The 8,433-nt window shown below is 43.3% G+C and overlaps 1 long non-coding RNA gene and 1 other non-coding gene across 2 annotated transcripts; both read left to right on the forward strand.

Annotated features, from left to right (window-relative positions):
• The first annotated feature begins 532 nt into the window (after positions 1-532).
• Positions 533-639, forward strand: LOC126012908 (U6 spliceosomal RNA). The gene has a single exon (XR_007497252.1). It is a non-coding gene; the product is annotated as a U6 spliceosomal RNA (small nuclear RNA).
• Positions 640-1,596: 957 nt separating this feature from the next.
• On the forward strand, positions 1,597-8,116 carry LOC126011448 (uncharacterized). The gene is made up of 2 exons (XR_007496760.1): positions 1,597-1,687; positions 8,009-8,116. It is a non-coding gene; the product is annotated as an uncharacterized LOC126011448 (long non-coding RNA).
• The last annotated feature ends 317 nt before the right edge of the window (positions 8,117-8,433 follow it).

Here is an 8,433-nt window from a genome sequence, read left to right on the forward strand (position 1 = left end):
TTTGAGTTATCTTTCTTGTCAATATATTTATGGTTTTTATTTTTTCTTTTTTGAAGGAGGGGTTCTCAGGGCTTATTTCTGGATCTGTGCTCAGGGATCTCTTCTGTTGGGGCTCTGGGGACTGGCTGTACAGGGTGTCGAGATTGAACCCGGGTCAGCAGCATGCAAGGTGACCACCTTCCTCACTGTGCTATATCACTGATCTCTACTAATAGATTTTAAAATTCAATTATAGAATTGTCTCCAGCTCCAAAACAGAATAATTTAAAATACACAACATTTAAGACTGAATTTGTGGAACTTTTACTTCACTTTGGGTTTTACATTATACTCAAGTATAATGTAAAATTATTTTTATGTTGTAGGATAAGGTCAAAAAACCAGAAAGTTACCATTGAGAGTTGATTTTATTTTCAGGGTAGAATGCATTCTTTCTTACTGGGGAAGGAAAAAAAGAAAAGCCATAGTTTTGGTCTCTAGACAAGATTGGGTAAAATACATATACTATTTAATTGGTCAAGTTTCATTTGTTGTGCTCGCTTCGGCAGAACATATACTAAAATTGGAACGATACAGAGAAGATTAGCATGGCCCCTGTGCAAGGATGACACGCAAATTCGTGAAGCGTTCCATATTTTTAAAAAGTTTCATTTGTTAATATTTCAATGTTCTAGATCAATTTTTTTTAAACATTTGAGACACACCCAGCAGTGTTCGTATACTCCTGGTTTTGTGCTCTGGGACCACTCTTGGCAGATCTCAAAGAACCATATGTAGGGAGATGGAGGATAGAATCTGTGCCAATTATGTGCAGTACAAGAGCCTTAATATCACTCCAGCCCTTGATCAATTCTTGTTACTGGGGCATCATCACTCATGGTGGTCATTTCTGGCAGTTTGGGGGTTCATGCAATGTAGGATTTGGACACATATCCTGCATGCAAAGCATATGCACTCAGTACATTGAGTTGTCTTAGCTAGATCAATTATTTTCTTTGGGGTTCATACACCATGTGGTTTGGGGATGGGGGAGAGGAGGTGGCAGGAATTGAAGCAGAGGCTCTGGAATGCTCTCCAGTCCTTTGTATCATCTCTTCAATTCTTCATTAAATGCATACGTGTATTGTGGTTCTGATTCAAAATAGCTCAATATAATGAATTTCTTTCAATCCCAGTAATTTAGCAGGTGGTAAAATGCTTAGTAATTGTTTGCTTAATTGAATGGTACACCCAGTAGTCTTGTTTTGGGAAGACTGTCCCACTCTAGAACTTTTTTTTTTTTTGTATTTGTTTTTGGGTGGCGATGGGAGTAGAAGGAAGTGGTGATGGTGCGGTTAATGGAGCTCTATACCGTTCTCAGGAGAGACCCCTGGTGGTGATTTGCACTAACAGGGATGGCCACAAGAGCCTTAACCGCTAGACTATCTCTGGTCTTTGACTTAAGTCTTGGCCAAGAAACCTATGTCTCATTTTTGGCTTCTCTCCTGTGATTTTTATCAGTCATCATTGTGATAAATGCATTCTGTAGGTCATCCCAGTTGCTTTTCACATTTTCTCTATTTGAAGATGATGAAAACAGAGGCCAAAAGAAGCAAATGAATTTGCCCAAGATCAGATGAGGCTAGGAAGCTCATGAATGCAAGCTTTGAACGCGTCCTAATTTTCTGGAACACCTGGTGCATATTAAGTGAGTATGTTGTATCAAGCAGTTGTTTTGCTGTATAATAAATCACCCCCAAACTGAAAAGTCCTGGTGCTGGGTATATAGTTTAATAGCTAGTACACATGCCTTGGCTTGTTTGTGCACAGCCCTGAGGTAGATCATGTGTCCCCACCCAACTAAGTGCTTTTGGGGGGCTCCCAGAGTAGAGTGGGCCCTTTAAAAAAATAAGGTCAGGCCTTCGTTATTCTTCATGATTCTACATGCTGGTCGCTTCTGTTCTTGACCAGTTGTCTGGGCTGGTGTTTGGCACAGTCTCCATACTCACCTGTATGGTTGGTGGGTCAGCCGAGGTGACAGAACACATATCTCAGACATGTGACCTGAGCTTAATCACATAGTGGTAGCTGTAAAACTCCAGGAGCAAAAGAGGGAAGACCTAATTATTTTATTTCTGGTTTGGTTTGGGGGACCTTGCTAGAGCTGTGAGTCACCAGGGCTACACCTAGAAGTGTTCAAGACCATGTGTGCTGAAGATTGAAGTAGGCGCTCTATACAAGCTATATATGCAAACTAGTCCTTTGAGGCATCTCCATGGACTTTCTTTTAATTTTTGGTATATTTTACGTGCCAAGGATCAAACCCAGGTCTCACAAATGTAAAACATGGGCCACATCTCTGGCTAAATCTACAAAGCATTTTTTTTTTATTTGGGGGCCACACCCAGTTGTGCTCAGAGGTTACTCCTGGCTCTGCAGTCAGGAATTAATTACTCCTGGTGGTACTTGGGAGACCATCTGGGATACCAGAGATCAAACTCAGGTTTGTGGAAAGCAAATCCCTTATCTGCTGTGCTGTCACTCAGGCACTTCCACAAAGCACTTTTGCTAAAAAAAAAAAAAAAAAATAGTCCCTTTAGCCAAAAGCAATTTCCTAATCCATTTTCAAATCCAAACTGAAGTGTGCTATTTCCCTTCTTTTTTTGTTTGTTTGATTTTGGGGTCTTATTGGAGGGGTACATCCTGCAATGTTCAGAAGTTACTTCTAACTCTGTACTGAAGAATCACTCCTGAAAATGCTCAGGGAACCATATGGGGATTGAACCTAGGTTGGCCACATGCAAGACAAGCACCCTAATCACTTTGCTATCTCTCCATCTCTCCAGCCCAGACTTCACTTGAATAAAAAAAAAAATGGCAAAGTACTGTGACTACTCCTGCTCCTTCTGCTCTTTATTAGTTCCAAATGTAATGAATTAAGATATGGTCCCTAAACTACAGCCCGTGGGCCACCTGCATTCCACCAAGGATTTTTATCCAGTCTGCTGGGTGTTTTTTTGCCGAAGCTGCCTCTCCTGCTTAGCAGCCAACTCAACCCAGGCCCGCAATGTGCATGTGGGGGATGTGTGTCACACTCTCTGACTCCCGTCCTTCTCTGTCTCTGGACTCCTCTCAGTCTTGGACAGGGGTCCTCAAACTACGGCCTGCCAAAAACAAGGCCCATAGTTTCCACTACTGAGATACTGGTAAGTTTGTTGATTTAACTTTACTTGTTTTTCACTTTAAATATTGTATTTGTTCCCTTTTTTATTTACTTCAAAATAAAATATGTGCAGTGTGCATAGGAATTTATTCAGTTTATTTTTAACACTATAGTCTGGTTCTCCAGTGGTCAGAGTGACAGTGAATTAGCCCCCTATTTAAAAAGTTTGAGGATCCCTGACTTAAGACAATCTAACATAAACTCAGTTTCTGAATCAAATCTGGGGCTACATTAGCTGGGTAGTTCTAGGTTTCTCCTGAACCTAAAATCTTCAGAAGGTTGGAATGGGACTACAAGATTCTCTTCCAAGATGGATCCCTTACCTCACTGGCAAGTTGGTTCTGGCTGTGGCAGACATTAGTTCTTGTCATATGGATCTTTCCATAGGTCGACTTGAATCTCTTTACTATGTGGTGGCTAGGTAACTTTTACCAGAGAAAATTATCCAGGAGAGAGCAAGACAGGGGCACTCTCTTTCTTATGACTTGGCCTTAGAAATTGAATACTGTCAACTATGTATTGAACTGTAAGTTTCATAGTTCAACCATATTCAAAATATGAGGGCACTATGTACAGGTAAGGAAACAAGGAGGTTGTATCTAACTATATATACCAATTTATCTATGCCTGTATCTTTGTATAGAAATCTGGAATAGGGGTTGGTAACAACTGTGTTGGGGTAGGAGTAAAGAGGAATTAATCCGATGGACTTAGGACCTCACATATGTAAGGTACAGATCCAACTAGTCCAATACCATCCATTTTTAGAGTTTTATCAGAAGGATACTATGAGACATGCATAGAAAGTGTTTGGAACAACAACAAAAAAAAGTGTTTGGAAATATTTCACAGGAAAAAAAATACATGACAAGAATGTTTCAAGAAACTTGCCAGGTGTGATTCCTAAGCGCAGAGTAACCCCAAGAGTATGTCTGTAACTCCAGAAGATTGTCCAAAAAAATCCAAACAAACCAAAAGATTTTTTTAAGGTTTTTGGGCCACATCCGGCGGTGCTCAGGGGTTATTCCTGGCTATCTGCTCAGAAATAGCTCCTGGCAGGCACGGGGTGGGGGGGTGGGGGAACTATATGGGACGCTGGGATTCAAACCAACCACCTTAGGTCCTGGGGTCAGCTGCTTACAAGGCAAACGCCGCTGTGCTATCTCTCCGGCCCCCCAAAAGATGTTTTGAGAAAAATTTAACACTGTCGTGCTAAGAGCAAGACACTTCAGCGCCCCCATCTGGCTGACCGGAGAATTGTGCTTGCTATGGGGCTGGTCTTGAAAGTAGCCAGCCCTTCTAGGGCTGTTTGGTCTGATTGGGGGTGGGGTGGGGGGTGGGGGAGTCCACACCCAGTGGCACTCAGGGGTTACTCCTGGCAGGCACGGGGGATCATATGGGATGCCAGGATTCAAACCAATGTCGGTCCTGGGTTGGCTGCTTGCAAAGCAAATGCCCTACCACTGTGCTATCTCTCCGACCTCTCTTTGGTTTGATTTGGGAAGAATGTTTACCCCTGGTCAAGTACACCTTTGTTGTATGATGTTGTATGATGCCTGAAAGAAATGAGTTTTTTTTTGGGGGGGCCACACCTGGCCAGCGGTGCTCAGGGGTAACTCCTGGTTCTGCTCAGAAATTGCTCCTGGCAGGCATGGGGCAACCATACGGGATGCCAGGAGTCTCTAATCACCATTGGTCCTGGGTCGGCTGCTTGCAAGACAAACGCCCTACTGCCTGTGCCACCACTCCAGCCCCCCTTTGGCACATTCTTTATTTCACTGTGCTGCTTTTAGCTGGCAGGGCTTGGTAGAACCTTATGTGGTGCCCGTTATTGAACCTGGCTGGCTGAATGTAAGGAAAGTGTCTGACTACTACACTATTTCTCCAGTAGTTCTTTAAAAATGGGCCATCCCTGCCTACATTATAGCATCTATTATAATCAATCATTATAATTGAGACAACTTACATGAGACACATAGGTCAGAACCAATAAGGTCAGGTACCTAAGCCCCAGATTTGATCATGTGTTTTTTGTATCCTGGGGTCTAATACTGATCCTGGTCAGCAAATGTTAATAAGGGAAATAGACTAACTTACAAACTTCACATGAAGTCACTCACTAAGTATCACATTATATTAATTAATTTCAATGTCTAACAGTGAGAATTAGATCCAGTATGGGGAGAAAACTGGGTGAGGTAGTACAAGGGTTAAGGATCTTCCTATGTGGCTGGCTCTTGTTCATTTCTATGTACCACAGGAGTAACCTCTATACATTGATGAATCTGGGTGCCCTCTCCAAAAAAAAAAAAAATTATTGCTGGGTGTCCATCCATTCCACACACACCCAACACACAGTTGGGGAGATTAGATCCAGCAAAAATCCTTCTGCAGGGGCAAGAGAGATAGCATGGAGGTAGGCATCTGCCTCGAATGCAGAAGGACAGTGGTTTGAATCCCGGCATCCCATTCCCATATGGTCCCCGAGCAAGCCTGGAACGATTTCTAAGCATAGAGCCAGGAGCAACCCCTGAGCGCAACCTAGTATGACCCAACTCCCCCCCCCCCCCAAATCCTTCTCCAGGGGCCGGAACGGTGGCACAAGCAGTAGGGCATCTGCCTTGCACGCACTAACCTAGGACGGACTGCAGTTCCATCACCTGGCGTCCCATATGGCCTCCCAGGCCAGGAGCAACCCCTGAACGTCAACGGGTGTGGCCTCCCCAAAAAAAATCCTACAGGGCCAGATAGCATGGAGGTTGGGCATTTGCCTTGCATGCAGAAGGATGGTAGTTCAAATCCTGACATCCCATATGTTCCCCTGAGCCTGCCAGGAGTGATTTCTGAGTGTAGAGCCAGGAGTAACTCCTGAGTACTGCCGGGTGTGGCCCAAAAACAAACAAACAAAAAATCCTTTTGCAGAAGAGAAAGAAATGCTAAGGCCATGATAGCTTTGAGACTGAAAAATCAAGTTCAGTCAGAGCAATACAACAGGTCCTTATGAAGTCCTTGCTGGCACCATTTCCATTAGCTTGTTATGGTTTTGTGTTTTTGTTTTTGTTTTGTTTTGGTTTTTGGGCCACACCTGGCGGTACTCAGGGGTTACTCCTGACTGTCTGCTCAGAAATAGCTCCTGGCAGGCACGGGGGACCATATGAGACTCCGGGATTCGAACCAACCACCTTTGGTCCTGGATCGGCTGTTTGCAAGGCAAACGCCGCTGTGCTACCTCTCCGGGCCCTATGGTTTTGTTTTGTTTTGGGGCCTCACCCAGTGTTACTCAGGAATTACTCCTGGTTCTGTTTTCAGGAATTATTCTTGGCAGGCTTGGAGAAGGGGAGGGAATAGATCAGGGGAATGGGGCATGCATATGAGATGCCACAGATGGATAACAGGTTGACCACCTACAAAGCAAGCGCCCTATCCTCTGTACTATTGCCCCAGTCTCTAGAGTTTATTATGTTTTCATTAGGAAGACAAGACAAGGCTTAGATCTACCTAAGTCCTTCACACCCTCAAGAAGAGGCTGAGAACTTAGTCCACATGGGAGTTCCTTCTTTCTCCTCTACTTTCCAAAAAATAAAAGACACTGAGAAGCAAAAGAGCACACATCTGCAGTTAAGAGATTCTGGGTTCTGCCAATTTGGGAGGCAAATCCTTTGCCAATTACTAACTAGAAGGCTTGGGTTTTAAGTTCACTGGGCCTCAGATTCTAGTTCTAAAACATGGCTGATAGGTCAGACCTAGGGTTCCAAATACATGAGGGGAATGCCTGATACTCTTTAGGGACTTGTCTTACTTTGAATGGAGGAAGGGAGCGAGCTATACCAGGCTACTCAGAGAGTACTCCTGGCTATGCTCAGGTTACTGCTGGCTATTCTTTCTTTTTTTTTTTTGGAAGGGGGGGGGCGCTCCATATCTGGCGGCATCCAGTGATTTCTCCTAGCTGTTAGCTGAGAAACCCCCCATTGCTGGTTGTTCTTCTTAGGGAACCTTACATAGTGCTGAAATCAAATGGGAGTTGGCCACAAGTAAGGCAAGTTAAACACCTATTACCATTTCTCCGAGCTGGAGCCTCTTTTTCTGTTTTACTCCCTTTGCTTACTGGTGCCTTATTCTCCTTAGCCAGTCCTTTTGTCCTTCACAAAGAAATGCATTTTTGAGGATGGCGATGGGGAGGAAGGTAGTTGGTGCATACTAGTGTGCAGGAGCTACTTGACTCCTAGCTCTGTGCTCGGGGACCCAGGTAGTACTCAGATCCGAACTTGGGCCTCTTACGTGCAAAGCGTGTACTCCAGTTTGTTGAGCTTCCTCTCTGGTCCCAATATAGCATACTTTACAACCTATACCAAAGATTAAAAATCTCTGCCTCAACAGATACTAGTTATTTTTCTGAGACCAACTTCCATTCTCTGACACAAATAATAAAGACAGTAGTATATGGGAAGTTTCTTTTGTGTGTGTCTGTTTTTTATTTAGACAAGGAGTTTTCCTTCCTTTTCATATAACTTATCTAATTAAAATATTTATCTTGGTAGTTACCACAAAAAAGTAACATAGAAAATTGTATTTACATTTTGGGACCAAAATACAAATGGAGAGCAGGACGCTACCTTGCTCCTTTCCCTCCCACTTCCCGGAAAGAGAAAGCCTCAAAGAAATTGCTCATTACACCCAGGGCTAACAAAGGGTTAATCTGTAGTTGATGATTTGTAGATTTGTATGTAGTGTAGCACAGAAGAAAAATTGCACACATTTCCACAAATGAGAGAAAATACTCAACATCATCCTGTGTCTGTTCTGCAGCCATTTCAATAACCTGGATGAGGTGCTTGTTTAGAAATTCAAGTTTTCCTTCTCCTCCAGACTCTTCTCACCAATTCACATCCCTGATGCAGAAACTCTTGGGGAGGGGATAGAAATATCTGACTCGACACAAACAGGGATGATTCAAAAAAAATCCTCATGTGCCCAAAATGGGTAGTGACGTTGGGATAAACAAGACTGTGCCCTTTCTTCCCTCTTTGTCTAAAAACTCCTTAGTGAAGGAAATTACTTCATACACAACTGAATCTGCAATATGAAAATTTGGTTTCAATGACAGACTTGAACATACAGCTAAGAGACAAGCTGAAAGTGCTGGACACCCAGAGGAAGCTTTGCTAGACAGCAGATGTCGAAAACCTGACCCAGAAAGTTAATTTGGGTTTAAGTAAGCAACTTCCTAATTT

This window comes from Suncus etruscus, chromosome 6 (genome assembly GCF_024139225.1).
Source record: "Suncus etruscus isolate mSunEtr1 chromosome 6, mSunEtr1.pri.cur, whole genome shotgun sequence".
Taxonomy (NCBI): domain Eukaryota; kingdom Metazoa; phylum Chordata; class Mammalia; order Eulipotyphla; family Soricidae; genus Suncus; species Suncus etruscus.